Source organism: Bacillus rossius, chromosome 1, assembly GCF_032445375.1.
Source record: "Bacillus rossius redtenbacheri isolate Brsri chromosome 1, Brsri_v3, whole genome shotgun sequence".
NCBI classification, from domain to species: domain Eukaryota; kingdom Metazoa; phylum Arthropoda; class Insecta; order Phasmatodea; family Bacillidae; genus Bacillus; species Bacillus rossius.
The window spans coordinates 99066929-99086413 of NC_086330.1; positions in this window are offsets into that span (position 1 = coordinate 99066929).

The window sequence follows — 19485 nt, forward strand, 5'->3', positions numbered from 1 at the left end:
TTGAAATTTAACCTTCACCTTGAAATTTGACCTTGACTTTGAAGTTTGACTTTGTCCTTGTCGACCATCATGGACCCGACATTTAATGTTCAGTAGATGCTACCAGGAGCTACCACCTGCTGGAGTACGTCATCTTGTGTGTGTACTCATATTATAGAGTACATTTCAATCTGGATAATTTCATTCTAACCCGCTACAGTGCAGTAAACATTTATTACCGAGGTGCCCCCCGCCATCTTGAAATTCGGACGCCATCTTGATATCATGTAATAATGTAGCTAGAAAAGCGGGGAAAAAATCCCAAATTCATCAAAAAAAATCACTCATTAATTTACATATCGATTTGATCCGCTCCAGTTCTTGGTTCGATCCTCGATCGTTGCAATAATGTTTAATTTTATGAAAAAATAATAACTTCAATAAGCCACGTTCAACATTCTAAAAGAGACTTTAAAACCTCTACTACCATCATCCTATAAGCCATCAAGATCACCATATTGAAAATTCGTAATAATTAAACTAAAAATTCAGGAAAAAGTTAAAAATTCATTAAATAAATTTGCAAACAATATACTGATTAATTAGGTCGTCTAAGGTCCTTGGCACGATCCTGGACGAAGCTAAAATAAATTTAATTTAAATACCAGAAAAGCGTAAGGTTCGAGAAATAAAACACCACAAAGTCGTTTACAAACATAATATTCATTACACAATTTCTATCCTACTACAGAAGAATCACTTGCGAAAGCCAGCAAACTTATAAACATTTAGCTTTGCATAGACGTGCAACGACTACTTCTTAGCTCCAAATGCTCCAGCAGCTCCAAATGCTCCAACAGCCTCCAAATGCTCCAACAGCCTCCAATGGCTCCAACCGCTCCAAATGCCCCAACTACCTTTTCTTTCAACAGCTCCAATGATATTGGGCCACAATGCTACGAGTCTAAGAGACTACGAGGCTACAAGGCTACGAGTCTAAAAGGATCTAGCTGGTTCCGAGTTAAACATGGCTGAGAGACTGCATGACTAAAAGACCGCATGGCTACGAAACTAAATGTCTATGAAGCTACATGGATACAAGTCTACTCGGCTCCAACACGCAATGTACACACAGTACACACAGGAAAACGTAATGTACACACAGGAAAACGTAATGTACACACAGGAAAACGAAAAGTACACACAGGAAAACGAAAAGTACAAACAGGAAAACGAAATGTACAACCAGGAAAACGAAATGTACAAACAGGAAAACGAAATGTACACACAGGAAAACGAAATGTACAAACAGGAAAACGAAATGTACAAATTGTAAAACGAAATGTACAAACAGGAAAACGAAATGTACAAACAGGAAAACGAAATGTACAAACAGGAAAACGAAATGTACAAACAGGAAAACGAAATGTACAAACAGGAAAACGAAATGTACACACAGGAAAACGGAATGTACACACAGGTAATCGGAACGTACACACAGTACACACAGGAAACGGAACGATCACACATACAGTAGCGGAAACACAGGCTTATTTGGAAATCAGGATACAAAAAATAAATCATACATTTTTTAAATATAAATAATTCATTTTATTTTTCATTAGTACACACATGACAGTTAATCAAATGATTATTGCATGTAGCCAGCGTTCCGAAGTTCTTACAGTATGGGCGATACTTCCACAATATGCAAGTAGTTTCCTCTACGAACAGATGCCACCATCAGTCTTAGCCGGTCAACCAATATTTTTGGATCTTTCCATGATGTGGAATCAATCTCATCTGCCACCATCTTCATTGCTTGTTTATTATAAATATTATGATCTCTGGTGTCTTCCGTTTTAACACCATCCTCAGGGTTACTTTCATCATCTAGCCAGCGATCATCACAAGCTTTATCAGATTTATTTATTATAACACGACGTTTCCATCGCTTCGGTCTCAGGACACCACCACATTCTTCGATCTTGTCAGCTTTAGGTTCTGCATCACAGTCTATGCCATTGTAAACAGCCTCAGAGTCACTGTAGCAATCACCGTAGAAGACGTCTTCACCCAGATTACTGCAAGAACTCAATATAGTTGATGTCGAAGTGTCTTCATCGCCTGTATGCTTCCTTTTCAGGAGTCCACCATTTATACAAAGTATGGAGGATCTGCTAAATATAGGCTTGAATGTATTCTCACTTTTCACAGTGTTGATACCTTCATTAGTTTCAGTCTTCTCGATACCATCAACATCCTTCAATATTTGTTTCTCGTCACGATCGGCGTGCTAAGGCTTCCATCTTTTCTATATTCATAATATTATTTGTCTTTAAATCTCCGCGTCCGTGTCACTATCACAGATGTAAATCATCATCATAGCTGTCATCAATATTGTCATGAGCTGCATCAATATAACTCATTTTATGATATCGTTTCCACATTTCAGTTGTCAGTGATTTACCACAATCTATGATCTTGTGAGCTCCATTCTCATTTTCTGTAAAAGCCTATGAGTCCAGTTTTATTATTTAATCCTTCAACCCATCATCACAAACTCAATTAAATAATTGTAGTATATAGAAAAAAAAATCATCAAAGTTCCTTTCATTTAATCTTGGAAACCGTATCATCCTTTCCACCTATAGTAGGTATAGTTTCTTGAGCCCAAGAGTCTTTCATTATATATACCATGCAGTGTTCTTCAAGAGATGTAGTACACCACCATTTCTACATACAAATTCATCCTATCATTAATTTGTTTACACATTAGAAAAACCTTCACGCTATTTTTACGTGTTTTATTAAATTACCACTTCGACTAAAATAATTACCACACATAGTAATTTCTACAAAGGACACTTTGTCCAAGACATTTTAACCATAATCTGTCTGAAAACAGCCATGTCCCATCTATATCACAAAGTAAACGAGGGTTAGTGGAGATAGGTCAAACAAGTGCTAGTCACTCATAGGGTAAGAACCATGTGTTCGATACCTATCTCAGTCAATGTAGCATCTATGTATTTTTATTACCTCATGTAGAAAAATATGTTCCAATGCATACGAATTTAAACTTATTCACGTACGACTAGTCAAAAGTACATAAATTCAAGCACGCCAACCGCAAAAAAAAATTCTCAATGATAGAGGCTGAGACTTCTCGATCGAGACACGCCTACCATCACCTGCAAATGAACATTGACCCCTCGCGCGGGAATTGCAAGCTTGCAGAATGCTGCGACACTCATATGTTTTGCTCAAGACATGCATACATCTCATCACTAGCCTTCCAACTCAGTACACGTAAAACTCCAGTGAAATCATAATCCAGCATACGTAAAGTACTTGCTGGAACCACTTCAAAGTATACATCACCGAACCAGAGCAGAAAATCAGCCTACGAATGTATATCTTGCTACCTACAAAAATAAATGTGTAGCACATATACGAGAGGAGTCGAACTTTACATACCATACTCAATACTCTGATAATTGTAAGCGGCAAAATATTTTAAATCATGACCCCGGCTAATATACATTTTTTTCGTGAACCCTTAATTCATGTTAGTAATCAGTACGAATGTGTGAGTAATTCGTACGAATAATCGCTTACCAAGTATCCAGAATCTTACTGTTACAGCCCAGCCAGTGCACCAGATTAATTCGAAGTGTACGCAATTGATTAACATTATTCAATTTTTTAATATCACCTCCGTAGTGTACACCAATATATGACAGGTTACGATTTAAGTCCATAGATTTCCCACAAGTATGTTATGTTTATTTCGGGAGAGTAATAAATTATTATTTTAGAAATAATAAATCAAGTTCCTATCAGATTTGCTCTAATGTTGAGGTATTACCTGTACCAGCACTTTACCAAAACATCTCCCATAAAAATCTTAAGAATGCAGATGGCATACTCAGACTGAAATAATTTTAGCAAAAAAAAAACTGTCTTCAGCATTATCGGTAAACAAAATAATACTCACAAACAAGACAAAACGGACATTACAAATCCGACCTAAATTACGTGCCACATGTAGTTTATTACATTAAGATAAACGATGTAGGTGAAGAAAAATTAATAAAAAAATTCTTTAATTCAATAATTTATTTTAAATTGTACATGCATACACAATAAAATCTGACACTGTATGTATATATATCGTATACATTTTCTCAGTCCTTGCAACATTCATTTCTATTAAAATAAATTATTATATTTCGTTTTAAGAGTGACAAAATACAACTAATTCATACAGATCACGATACATCAGATCAGGAGTGTAACACCTTAGAGGACCAGAGATGATGCTAGAAACCCATCTTTACAAAATTTATAATGTTTTTTCAAGTAAAATTTTCGTGTAACCTGTACACCGCACTTCTCACACAGAAATTTTACACGGTCAAGATTTCTTCTGCATCCATGCTTTTCATGGATGCGTGTACTTCGTAGTCGCTCAAATCGTTTACCACAGTAGCGGCACTGATACAGATATTCATCGCAATTATCATCGCTTCCTCGATGTTCAACTTGCAAATGAACTTTGCTTTTACAATGCCTAATCAAATTACTTTTGTTTGTGAAATGTACACCACATGGGTCACACGGAAATGTCACACGATTAGCGTTTCTTCTACAGACATGATTTTCATGTCTTCTTGCATGTTGATGGTATTTAAAACTTTTGTCACAGTAACAGCACCGATGTTCGTTAGTCGTTCTTGAATCACCAGTCATTGAAGTTTCCATCGAGGACGAAACGAAGTTCGTAGAGTTTTCCTGTGTAGCCAGCACCACCGGCATTAAAGTCTCTCCTGCTGACGGTATCACGACTGTTGAAGTCTCCTCTTGTGATGACGTCGTCGTCGTTGCCGACGGGATCTGCACCTTCTCCGCCATAGCTGACGTCAGGGTTCCCGTAGTCGATGGTACAACATCCATCAAGTTCGTCGTTTTAGATGGTAAAGATGCCATCGAGTTCACAAGAACGGGTTATTACGCGTCTTATGCACCAGAAGAATGAAACTAGGTGATCCTTACACCGTCGTCGTCGCCAGTAACAAACTGAGCGACCTGCTGTCTAGGACTCGCTTATATACATGCACCGGTTGGAATAATACGCTAGTCAAATCAAGAACCATTTACTATAATACTCGAGTCAATACATCATCCAATGTTATTACTAAAAAAATTAGGAATTTCAAGAAATAAAAGTTTAAATTATATATTGAAACAAGTAATCTCTCATCCTACATACACGGTTCATTTAGACTTACTAGAAGGATTAAGAGTCTCTGAACAATGGAACTTTCAGAAACCAAACATAGTTTCAACTACTCAAATTTAAATTTTATTATGTACAGCTACACATAACCTCCAACTGACTCCAAATGTCTACAACACATTTCTAAAATAATTTATACGATACCGGGCTAGGTCCAAAGTCAATTATTTTTGTACCTCTCATCTACAGTTCAAGATTCCTTCAGTGTTGATATAGCTACAGACAAGACATGTCCAGTACCATACATCTTCAAAGCCTTCAGAGTCGATCCTTGTTAAGCCTTATGACAAAAGTCTCCGAAACAAGAGTCCTACTCTATAAATTTACTATACACTTTTATGCTTTTCATAGCACACATCGATAAATATCTTCGTAAATAACCCAACATATTATCAGACCACTAGCATTCGATTTATGCACATACAGTAGGACACCAACATATCCATCAACACAAGTCCATTCTACATTAAGGTCCTCACTTATTTTCATCAGTCTACACTCAGCACACAAAAACTAAATGAAGTCAATTAACAACCTAGTATTTAAATACATCCAGTCATTTAACAGCATACCGATGGCTAGTTAAATAATATTGATAGTGACCATGTTAGCTAAGTTTAAATTTATATAGGACCAGGGACCCATTGAACCTTCAGAACCGAGCTACACATACTCAGTGCTGGATGCAAGTTAGTACTACACTCATTTGCCATCACTCATTTTCCATTATCGACTCTCTATTCGACACCCATTTTACATAATCGAAACACATTTTCCATCATCGACACACAATTCAACACTCATTTTCCATCATCGAAACTCAATTCGTCACTCATTTTCCGTCATTGACACTCAATTCAACACTCATTTTCCGTCATCGACACTCAATTCAACACTCATTTTCCGTCATCGACACTCAATTCTACATACTCTTTCCTTCTTCAACACTCATTTTCCTTCATCTACATAAAATAAAATGTAAACTTTCCAACACCCACACACACACACATATAGATATTAAAATAGTCATCCGCAACTCAATTCTTTAATGTAGAAAACACATGAACTTTATTAGGACATGAATAACGACACATTTTAATATCAATTTTTAAAATTATATTTATATCAAAAATACAAAAGTATAAAATTTCATCAGTCAATACACATTACTAACTTATTATATATACCCTAAAATTCTAAGTTCATCAAGAATAGTACACATTTCTTTGATAACTGATACAATTTCGTCATCTTGCGAAACAAGTAAAAGTCGCAACCTGTTCGTTAACACGTTCGGGTCTTTCCACGATATATAATCAATTTCACTTGATGCCACCATCTTCTTCGAATGTTTGCTGAACATATTCTGAAAATCGTTGTAATAATGATTATGATAATTTGTATCATCATCATCGGTGCTGTTCACATCTTTATCAAACACACTGACATCTTCATCTTGCATATCCCAGTATTTCGAATTTTTTGACGTTGGAGTACCATCCTTGGTATCAAGCTTACTTGCTAATTTTCCAAAAAAATATTCCAAAGTCCGTAGAAGTCTACTATACGACGACTTGTCACTTTTTCTGGAGATGTTACTTTCATTATCTTCTACTTTACTTATATCTTTAACACCAGTTAAGCTATTTCCTTCCTCAATACCTGGAGATATTTTAACACAATCGCTTTTAAGACTATGTAGATCAATTTCATTGTAAGTCATACTGTCCCCGAGCATAGCGTCTCCATCTACGTACTTTATCTCCTGCGCGAGCTTGGCTTTACAAGTTTTATCGTGTCTTTTTTAATTCTCTCTTCGTGTCAACCGTCTTCCACACTTGCCACAAATTAGTATTTGACGGTATGGGCTTTTAACACATTCGTTCTTTTCATGTCTACGAGCATTATAGATGTTATCAAAGTATTTGCTACAGTATGTACAATGTCCTCCAGATCGAGATCGATATTTGTGTATCGTACCTTCACTAGTCTGTACGTACTCCATAATGGTTGATTAGCAACTAAAGGTATTTTTTAGGTACTTCGTATTTTCATGTATGAACATTCATCAATTATTTACGAAAAAAGATTTTTTTTCTCATTTTGAAGAAAAAATCATGTTCCACGTAGTTTTACTACCCACCTTCATATTTCCTCATATGTTATGTTGTAAAAGCAACCAAAGTTGGTTGTAGGTTATGGAATGCTCACTCACGATCTCTTGAAAAAGGTGTACCTCCCTAGATCTCAAGAGGAAGAACATTGACCTTATTTAAAAATTAGTGAATAATATCATGGTCTAGCAAGAATCACAAGATAATCTATTCTCATATTAGCAACCATCATGTATCAGTTGTCTGTATAAGCAGTCAATGTTTTGTGTGGGATGCAGGATGCTCCCTTACGATCGCAACAGAAGGAGGGCTTCGCTAGAACACAAGGGGAAGGGAAATTTTCGTGTGTGATAGCGTTTCTCAGTTTTTTCATGACGTAGTAATCGTCTGATTAATGAACTTTTGTTTTTGCCTGATTTCCACCTGTTAAAATTCTTTTTTAAGTGTTGATTTTATAATAAGACTTCGGAAATTTATACGAAACTCTGAATAAAATTACCTGTCTTAGACACCAAGAACAATACAGTTTGTCCTTCATGTTAATGCTTATCAGCTGTCTCAAAGCATATTATTTGTCTGAGTAAGGTTATTATTTTTTAAATCCACCTGATAAAAATATTGTAAGTGGTGATTTATTGACAGAATTTCACTAATTAAATGTAATTCTGAATAGAAATGACATGACTCATTAAGTAAAAAATTCTTCATGCAGAGATAGATTTATCACAAATAATCAGGAGCACTCGGAGAAAACCATCAGATGTCTAGCCAGGAATAATCAGAAACACTTGGAGAAAGCCATCAATATATTAACAAGAATAATCAGAAGCACTCGGAGAAAACCATAAGATGTCTATTCAGGTATAATCTGGAGCACACGGAGAAAACCACCATAATATTGTCAAGAATAATCGGAAGCACACGGAGAAAAACACCATAATATTGACAAGAATAATCGGAAGCACACGGAGAAAACCGCCACATGTTTTCTTTCATATCATAAAATTTCAGGAAAAAATAATAAATAAAAATTAATTAATAAAAAATTAAAAATTAAATACAAAAAATACATAAACAGATTCTGCTAGCTTGTGAACTTCTCATTGTTGAGCAAAAATATAGTTCTAGTACAAGCCAGAATTTTATGTATTTTTTGTATTTTATTTTTAAATTTTTATTAATTAATTTTTATTCATTATTTTTTCCTGAAATTTTATGATATGAAAGAAAACTTGTGGTGGTTTTCTCCGTGTGCTTCCGATTATTCTTGCCAATATTATGGTGTTTTTCTCCGTGTGCTTCCGATTATTCTTGACAATATTATGGTGGTTTTCTCCGTGTGCTCCAGATTATACCTGAATAGACATCTTATGGTTTTCTCCGAGTGCTTCTGATTATTCTTGTTTATATATTGATGGCTTTCTCCAAGTGTTTCTGATTATTCCTGGCTAGACATCTGATGGTTTTCTCCGAGTGCTCCTGATTATTTGTGAGAAATCTATCTTTGCATGAAGAATTTTTTACTTAATGAGTCATGTCATTTCTATTCAGAATTACATTTAATTAGTGAAATTCTGTCAATAAATCACCACTTACAATATTTTTATCAGGTGCATTTAAAAAATAATAACGTTACTCAGACAAATAATATGCTTTGAGACAGCTGATAAGCATTAACATGAAGGACAAACTGTATTGTTCTTGGTGTCTAAGACAGGTAATTTTATTCAGAGTTTCGTATAAATTTCCGAAGTCATATTATCAAATCAACACTTAAAAAAGAATTTTAACAGGTGGAAATCAGGCAAAAACAAAAGTTCATTAATCAGACGATTACTACGTCATGAAAAAACTGAGAAACGCTATCACACACGAAGATTTCCCTTCCCCTTGTGTTCTAGCGAAGCCCTCCTTCTGTTGCGATCGTAAGGGAGCATCCTGCATCCCACACAAAACATTGACTGCTTATACAGACAACTGATACATGATGGTTGCTAATATGAGAATAGATTATCTTGTGATTCTTGCTGGACCATGATATTATTCACTAATTTTTAAATAAGGTCAATGTTCTTCCTCTTGAGATCTAGGGAGGTACACCTTTTTCAAGAGATCGTGAGTGAGCATTCCATAACCTACAACCAACTTTGGTTGCTTTTACAACATAACATACGACGAAATATGAAGGTGGGTAGTAAAACTACGTGGAACATGATTTTTTCTTCAAAATGAGAAAAAAAAATCTTTTTTCGTAAATAATTGATGAATGTTCATACATGAAAATACGAAGTACCTAAAAAATACCTTTAGTTGCTATTCAACGATTATGGAGTACGTACAGACTAGTGAAGGTACGATACACAAATATCGATCTCGATCTGGAGGACATTGTACATACTGTAGCAAATACTTTGATAACATCTATAATGCTCGTAGACATGAAAAGAACGAATGTGTTAAAAGCCCATACCGTCAAATACTAATTTGTGGCAAGTGTGGAAGACGGTTGACACGAAGAGAGAATTAAAAAAGACACGATAAAACTTGTAAAGCCAAGCTCGCGCAGGAGATAAAGTACGTAGATGGAGACGCTATGCTCGGGGACAGTATGACTTACAATGAAATTGATCTACATAGTCTTAAAAGCGATTGTGTTAAAATATCTCCAGGTATTGAGGAAGGAAATAGCTTAACTGGTGTTAAAGATATAAGTAAAGTAGAAGATAATGAAAGTAACATCTCCAGAAAAAGTGACAAGTCGTCGTATAGTAGACTTCTACGGACTTTGGAATATTTTTTTGGAAAATTAGCAAGTAAGCTTGATACCAAGGATGGTACTCCAACGTCAAAAAATTCGAAATACTGGGATATGCAAGATGAAGATGTCAGTGTGTTTGATAAAGATGTGAACAGCACCGATGATGATGATACAAATTATCATAATCATTATTACAACGATTTTCAGAATATGTTCAGCAAACATTCGAAGAAGATGGTGGCATCAAGTGAAATTGATTATATATCGTGGAAAGACCCGAACGTGTTAACGAACAGGTTGCGACTTTTACTTGTTTCGCAAGATGACGAAATTGTATCAGTTATCAAAGAAATGTGTACTATTCTTGATGAACTTAGAATTTTAGGGTATATATAATAAGTTAGTAATGTGTATTGACTGATGAAATTTTATACTTTTGTATTTTTGATATAAATATAATTTTAAAAATTGATATTAAAATGTGTCGTTATTCATGTCCTAATAAAGTTCATGTGTTTTCTACATTAAAGAATTGAGTTGCGGATGACTATTTTAATATCTATGTGTGTGTGTGTGTGGGTGTTGGAAAGTTTACATTTTATTTTATGTAGATGAAGGAAAATGAGTGTTGAAGAAGGAAAGAGTATGTAGAATTGAGTGTCGATGACGGAAAATGAGTGTTGAATTGAGTGTCGATGACGGAAAATGAGTGTTGAATTGAGTGTCGATGACGGAAAATGAGTGACGAATTGAGTTTCGATGATGGAAAATGAGTGTTGAATTGTGGGTCGATGATGGAAAATGTGTTTCGATTATGTAAAATGAGTGTCGAATAGAGAGTCGATAATGGAAAATGAGAGATGGCAAATGAGTGTAGTATTAACTTGCATCCAGCACTGAGTATGTGTAGCTCGGTTCTGAAGGTTCAATGGGTCCCTGGTCCTATATAAATTTAAACTTAGCTAACATGGTCACTATCAATATTATTTAACTAGCCATCGGTATGCTGTTAAATGACTGGATGTATTTAAATACTAGGTTGTTAATTGACTTCATTTAGTTTTTGTGTGCTGAGTGTAGACTGATGAAAATAAGTGAGGACCTTAATGTAGAATGGACTTGTGTTGATGGATATGTTGGTGTCCTACTGTATGTGCATAAATCGAATGCTAGTGGTCTGATAATATGTTGGGTTATTTACGAAGATATTTATCGATGTGTGCTATGAAAAGCATAAAATTGTATAGTAAACTTATAGAGTAGGACTCTTGCTTCGGAGACTTTTGTCATAAGGCTTAACAAGGATCGACTCTGAAGGCTTTGAAGATGTATGGTACTGGACATGTCTTGTCTGTAGCTATATCAACACTGAAGGACTCCTGAACTGTAGATGAGAGGTACAAAAATAATTGACTTTGGACCTAGCCCGGTATCGTATAAATTATTTTAGAAATGTGTTGTAGACATTTGGAGTCAGTTGGAGGTTATGTGTAGCTGTACATAATAAAATTTAAATTTGAGTAGTTGAAACTATGTTTGGTTTCTGAAAGTTCCATTGTTCAGAGACTCTTAATCCTTCTAGTAAGTCTAAATGAACCGTGTATGTAGGATGAGAGATTAGTTGTTTCAATATATAATTTAAACTTTTATTTCTTGAAATTCCTAATTTTTTTAGTAATAACATTGGATGATGTATTGACTCGAGTATTATAGTAAATGGTTCTTGATTTGACTAGCGTATTATTCCAACCGGTGCATGTATATAAGCGAGTCCTAGACAGCAGGTCGCTCAGTTTGTTACTGGCGAAGACGACGGTGTAAGGATCACCTAGTTTCATTCTTCTGGTGCATAAGACGCGTAATAACCTGTTCTTGTGAACTCGATGGCATCTTTACCATCTAAAACGACGAACTTGATGGATGTTGTACCATCGACTACGGGAACCCTGACGTCAGCTATGGCGGAGAAGGTGCATATCCCGTCGGCAACGACGACGACGTCATCACAAGAGGAGACTTCAACAGTCGTGATACCGTCAGCAGGAGAGACTTTAATGCCGGTGGTGCTGGCTACACAGGAAAACTCTACGAACTTCGTTTCGTCCTCGATGGAAACTTCAATGACTGGTGATTCAAGAACGACTAACGAACATCGGTGCTGTTACTGTGACAAAAGTTTTAAATACCGTCAACATGCAAGAAGACATGAAAATCATGTCTGTAGAAGAAACGCTAATCGTGTGACATTTCCGTGTGACCCATGTGGTGTACATTTCACAAACAAAAGTAATTTGATTAGGCATTGTAAAAGCAAAGTTCATTTGCAAGTTGAACATCGAGGAAGCGATGATAATTGCGATGAATATCTGTATCAGTGCCGCTACTGTGGTAAACGATTTGAGCGACTACGAAGTACACGCATCCATGAAAAGCATGGATGCAGAAGAAATCTTGACCGTGTAAAATTTCTGTGTGAGAAGTGCGGTGTACAGGTTACACGAAAATTTTACTTGAAAAAACATTATAAATTTTGTAAAGATGGGTTTCTAGCATCATCTCTGGTCCTCTAAGGTGTTACACTCCTGATCTGATGTATCGTGTTCTGTATGAATTAGTTGTATTTTGTCACTCTTAAAACGAAATATAATAATTTATTTTAATAGAAATGAATGTTGCAAGGACTGAGAAAATGTATACGATATATATACATACAGTGTCAGATTTTATTGTGTATGCATGTACAATTTAAAATAAATTATTGAATTAAAGAATTTTTTTATTAATTTTTCTTAACCTACATCGTTTATCTTAATGTAATAAACTACATGTGGCACGTAATTTAGGTCGGATTTGTAATGTCCGTTTTGTCTTGTTTGTGAGTATTATTTTGTTTACCAATAATGCTGAAGACAGTTTTTTTTTTTGCTAAAATTATTTCAGTCTGAGTATGCCATCTGCATTCTTAAGATTTTTATGGGAGATGTTTTGGTAAAGTGCTGGTACAGGTAATACCTCAACATTAGAGCAAAACTGATAGGAACTTGATTTATTATTTCTAAAATAATAATTTATTACTCTCCCGAAATAAACATAACATACTTGTGGGAAATCTATGGTCTTAAATCGTAACCTGTCATATATTGGTGTACACTACGGAGGTGATATTAAAAAATTGAATAATGTTAATCAATTGCGTACACATCAAAGTAATCTGGTGCACTGGCTGGGCTGTAACAGTAAGATTCTGGATACTTGGTAAGCGATTATTCGTCCGAATTACTCACACATTCGTACTGATTACTAACATGAATTTAGGGTTCACGAAAAAAATGTATACTAGCCGGGGTCATGATTTAAAATATTTTGCCGCTTATAATTATCAGAGTATTGAGTATGGTATGTAAAGTTCGACTCCTCTCGTATATGTGCTACACATTTATTTTTGTAGGTAGCAAGATACACATTCGTAGGCTGATTTTCTGCTCTGGTTCAGTGATGTGTACTTTGAAGTGGTTCCAGCAAGTACTTTACGTATGCTGGATTATGATTTCACTGGAGTTTTACGTGTACTGAGTTGGAAGGCTAGTGATGAGATGTATGCATGTCTTGAGCAAAACATATGAGTGTCGCAGCATTCTGCAAGCTTGCAATTCCCGCGCGAGGGGTCAATGTTCATTTGCAGGTGATGGTAGGCGTGTCTCGATCGAGAAGTCTCAGCCTCTATCATTGAGAATTTTTTTTTGCGGTTGGCGTGCTTGAATTTATGTACTTTTGACTAGTCGTACGTGAATAAGTTTAAATTCGTATGCATTGGAACATATTTTTCTACATGAGGTAATAAAAATACATAGATGCTACATTGACTGAGATAGGTATCGAACACATGGTTCTTACCCTATGAGTGACTAGCACTTGTTTGACCTATCTCCACTAACCCTCGTTTACTTTGTGATATAGATGGGACATGGCTGTTTTCAGACAGATTATGGTTAAAATGTCTTGGACAAAGTGTCCTTTGTAGAAATTACTATGTGTGGTAATTATTTTAGTCGAAGTGGTAATTTAATAAAACACGTAAAAATAGCGTGAAGGTTTTTCTAATGTGTAAACAAATTAATGATAGGATGAATTTGTATGTAGAAATGGTGGTATACTACATCTCTTGAAGAACACTGCATGGTATATATAATGAAAGACTCTTGGGCTCAAGAAACTATACCTACTATAGGTGGAAAGGATGATACGGTTTCCAAGATTAAATGAAAGGAACTTTGATGATTTTTTTTTCTATATACTACAATTATTTAATTGAGTTTGTGATGATGGGTTGAAGGATTAAATAATAAAACTGTACTCATAGGCTTTTACAGAAAATGAGAATGGAGCTCACAAGATCATAGATTGTGGTAAATCACTGACAACTGAAATGTGGAAATGATATCATAAAATGAGTTATATTGATGCAGCTCATGACAATATTGATGACAGCTATGATGATGATTTACATCTGTGATAGTGACACGGACGCGGAGATTTAAAGACAAATAATATTATGAATATAGAAAAGATGGAAGCCTTAGCACGCCGATCGTGACGAGAAACAAATATTGAAGGATGTTGATGGTATCGAGAGGACTGAAACTAATGAAGGTATCAACACTGTGAAAAGTGAGAATACATTCAAGCCTATATTTAGCAGAACCTCCATACTTTGTATAAGGTGGACTCCTGAAAAGGAAGCATACAAGCGATGAAGACACTTCGACATCAACGATATTGAGTTCTTGCAGTAATCTGGGTGAAGACGTTGTCTTCTACGGTGATTGCTACAGTGACTCTGAGGCTGTTTACAATGGCATAGACTGTGATGCAGAACCTAAAGCTGACAAGATCGAAGAATGTGGTGGTGTCCTGAGACCGAAGCGATGGAAACGTCGTGTTATAATAAATAAATCTGATAAAGCTTGTGATGATCGCTGGCTAGATGATGAAAGTAACCCTGGGATGGTGTTAAAACGGAAGACACCAGAGATCATAATATTTATAATAAACAAGCAATGAAGATGGTGGCAGAAGAGATTGATTCCACATCATGGAAAGATCCAAAAATATTGGTTGACCGGCTAAGACTGATGGTGGCATCTGTTCGTAGAGGAAACTACTTGCATATTGTGGAAGTATCGCCCATACTGTAAGAACTTCGGAACGCTGGCTACATGCAATAATCATTTGATTAACTGTCATGTGTGTACTAATGAAAAATAAAATGAATTATTTATATTTAAAAAAAGTATGATTTATTTTTTGTATCCTGATTTCCAAATAAGCCTGTGTTTCCGCTACTGTATGTGTGATCGTTCCGTTTCCTGTGTGTACTGTGTGTACGTTCCGATTTCCTGTGTGTACATTCCGTTTTCCTGTGTGTACATTTCGTTTTCCTGTTTGTACATTTCGTTTTCCTGTTTGTACATTTATTTTTCCTGTTTGTACATTTCGTTATCCTGTTTGTACATTTCGTTTTCCTGTTTGTACATTTCGTTTTCCTGTTTGTACATTTCGTTTTCCAATTTGTACATTTCGTTTTCCTGTTTGTACATTTCGTTTTCCTGTGTGTACATTTCGTTTTCCTGTTTGTACATTTCGTTTTCCTGTTTGTACATTTCGTTTTCCTGTTTGTACTTTTTGTTTTCCTGTGTGTACTTTTCGTTTTCCTGTGTGTACATTACGTTTTCCTGTGTGTACATTACGTTTTCCTGTGTGTACTGTGTGTACATTGCGTGTTGGAGCCGAGTAGACTTGTATCCATGTAGCTTCATAGACATTTAGTTTCGTAGCCATGCGGTCTTTTAGTCATGCAGTCTCTCAGCCATGTTTAACTCGGAACCAGCTAGATCCTTTTAGACTCGTAGCCTTGTAGCCTCGTAGTCTCTTAGACTCGTAGCATTGTGGCCCAATATCATTGGAGCTGTTGAAAGAAAAGGTAGTTGTGGCATTTTGAGCGGTTGGAGCCATTGGAGGCTGTTGGAGCATTTGGAGGCTGTTGGAGCATTTGGAGCTGCTGGAGCATTTGGAGCTAAGATGTAGTCGTTGCACGTCTATGCAAAGCTAAATGTTTATAAGTTTGCTGGCTTTCGCAAGTGATTCTTCTGTAGTAGGATAGAAATTGTGTAATAAATATTATGTTTGTAAACGACTTTGTGGTGTTTTATTTCTCGAACCTTACGCTTTTCTGGTATTTAAATTAAATTTATTTTAGCTTCGTCCAGGATCGTGCCAAGGACCTTAGACGACCTAATTAATCAGTATATTGTTTGCAAATTTATTTAATGAATTTTTAACTTTTTCCTGAATTTTTAGTTTAATTATTACGAATTTTCAATATGGTGATCTTGATGGCTTATAGGATGATGGTAGTAGAGGTTTTAAAGTCTCTTTTAGAATGTTGAACGTGGCTTATTGAAGTTATTATTTTTTCATAAAATTAAACATTATTGCAACGATCGAGGATCGAACCAAGGACTGGAGCGGATCGAATCGATATGTAAATTAATGAGTGATTTTTTTTGATGAATTTTGGATTTTTTCCCCGCTTTTCTAGCTACATTATTACATGATATCAAGATGGCGTCCGAATTTCAAGATGGCGGGGGGCACCTCGGTAATAAATGTTTACTGCACTGTAGCGGGTTAGAATGAAATTATCCAGATGGAAATGTACTCTATAATATGAGTACACACACAAGATGACGTACTCCAGCAGGTGGTAGCTCCTGGTAGCATCTACTGAACATTAAATGTCGGGTCCATGATGGTCGACAAGGACAAAGTCAAACTTCAAAGTCAAGGTCAAATTTCAAGGTGAAGGTTAAATTTCAAAGTCAAGGTCAAATTTCAAAGTCAATGTCAAATTTCAAGGTCAAGGTCAAATTTCAAGGTCAAGGTAAAAATTTCAAGGTCAAGGTCAAATTTCAAGGTCAAGGTAAAATTTCAAGGATAAAGGTCAAGGTCAATGGTGTGGTGACCAGATAATTATACTAACATGGTATCGGCACACTCTAGCCGACGAAAACAAGATGGTGGTCTCCAGGGTATGAAGACAAGATGGCGGACATGACGTTATATCAGCTGACGATATATGAACCTTGGTATTGGTGACGGTAGATCGGTCTGTAGGTAGCTTCTGTGGAGGAAGGATCTGATGTTTTTTTTATTTTTTACCCTCACCGGTTTCGAACCAAGAACGGGAATCGATATAATCAATCATTATATTTATTGTCAATTTATTTAATGAATTTTGAACTTTTTCCCGCATCTCTAGCATAAAAATTATGGATTTTCAAGATGGCGGCCAAATGACAAGATGGTAGGTCTGTCTCGAACAGGTGGTGCTATTATTACTTTAAATTAAAAAAAAAATTACAAGTTCAAAAATGCATGTTATTTTTATATATACCTTATTTAATCTTCGGTCTGGTAAATGTCTCGATGGCCGAGCGGTTAAAGGTGTATGTTTTCCAACCTAGAGATCAGAGCTGCGATGGTTCGAATCACAGCGTTTCCAATATATTTTTCATAAAAAATAAAATTTTAAATGTCGATAAGGTTCATAATAGCTATGGTAGGTAATGGAATATCGACCTTATGTGATGAGACAGAGCGACGCTGGCGCTCTCTAGGAACAAACAACAGAAACAAAGTCGACGGTATCCAAGATGGCAGCCCTTAGTGGAACAGAAAAAAGTCAAGAGCGACGCTGGTGCTATCTAGGAACAAACAACAGAAACAAAGTCGATGGTATCCAAGATGGCGGCCCCCAGTGGAACAGAAAAAAATCAAGAGCGACGCTGGCGCTATCTAGGAACAAACAACAGAAACAGAGTCGTCGGTATCCAAGACGGCGGCCTCCAGTGGGACCGAAAAAAAATTCGTTAAAATCGGATAATAAATAAAAAAGTTAAAGATGGCGACCGTAACGAAAATTGCAACGGTGACGTCATCATTCAAAATGGCGGAAAACACATCACCGGAATTTTCTAGAACACAATGACGTCATCCAAAATGGCGGATCCAAGATGGCGGATCCAAGATGGTGGATCCAAAATGGCCGCCGTGATCTACTTGTCTCGTTACGTTATGTCCCGTTACGCTGTGTCCCGTTACGCTGTGTCCCATTACGCTGTGTCCCGTTACGCCTGCTGCACGCACATAATGTGTCACGTTATGCACATTGTCACGTTACGCTCGTCAAAGATGGCCACCGTGACGTCACAATCCAATATGGCGGACACCGGCACCGGCACCACACCCTGAACCCTGTTTCCGGAGCCCCCAATATATACTACTGATGTATTCCAGCAGACGAAAACAAGATGGTGGCAATGTCCTCTAGCAGGTGGTAGCTTCTGGTAGCATGTACTGAACATAAAATGTCAAATCCATGATGGTCGTCAAGGTCAAGGTCAAATTTCAAGGTAAATGTCAAAGTTTAGGTCAAGTTCAAAGTTCAATGCCAACAGTCAAGGTCAAAGGTATGGTGAACAGAAAATTATACTAACATGGCGTCGGCACACTCTAGCAGACGAAAACAAGATGGCGGCCTCCAGTACACGAAGACAAGGTGGCGGAAATGACGTCATACCAGCTGACGATATATACCTTAGTACTGGTGGAGGGAGGTCAGTCTGTAGGTGGCTTCTGTGGAGGAAGGATCTGTCTTTTTTTTTTTTTTTGCTCTTACGGGTTTCGAACCAAGGACGGGAATACATCTAATAAATCAATATTCTAATAATTAAATTTTTTGATGAATTTTGAACTTTTTTCATTAAAATCGGATAATAAAAAAGATTTTCAAGATGGCGTCCGTAACGATAATTGATTCAGAGGTGAAATAATTCAAAATGTCGCGTGTGGTGTAAGATGTTTTTATTACCTTTCATTGAGAAATTTTTAATTATATTAATAAATTACTGGTTAACTCCCGTCGGGAATCGAACCAAGGACCGAAATCGATTACGTAACTAAACATTTGAAGAAGGCAATTTTTAATTTTTTTTCTTCTTTTTTTTCGGAATTTCTACCATTAAAATTACGGTTTTTTTTAAGATGGCCTCCATAACGATAGTTGCAACAGTTACGTCTTAATACAAGATGGCGGTTCTGTCTCGAACAGGTGATGATATTATTACTTCAAATTTAAAAAAATTACAAGTCCGAATATGCATGTTATTTTTATATAAACCTTATTTAATTCTCAGTCTGGTAATTGTCTCGATGGTCGTGCGGTTAAAGGTGTATATTTTTCAACCTAAAGATCAGAGCGGCAATGATTCGAA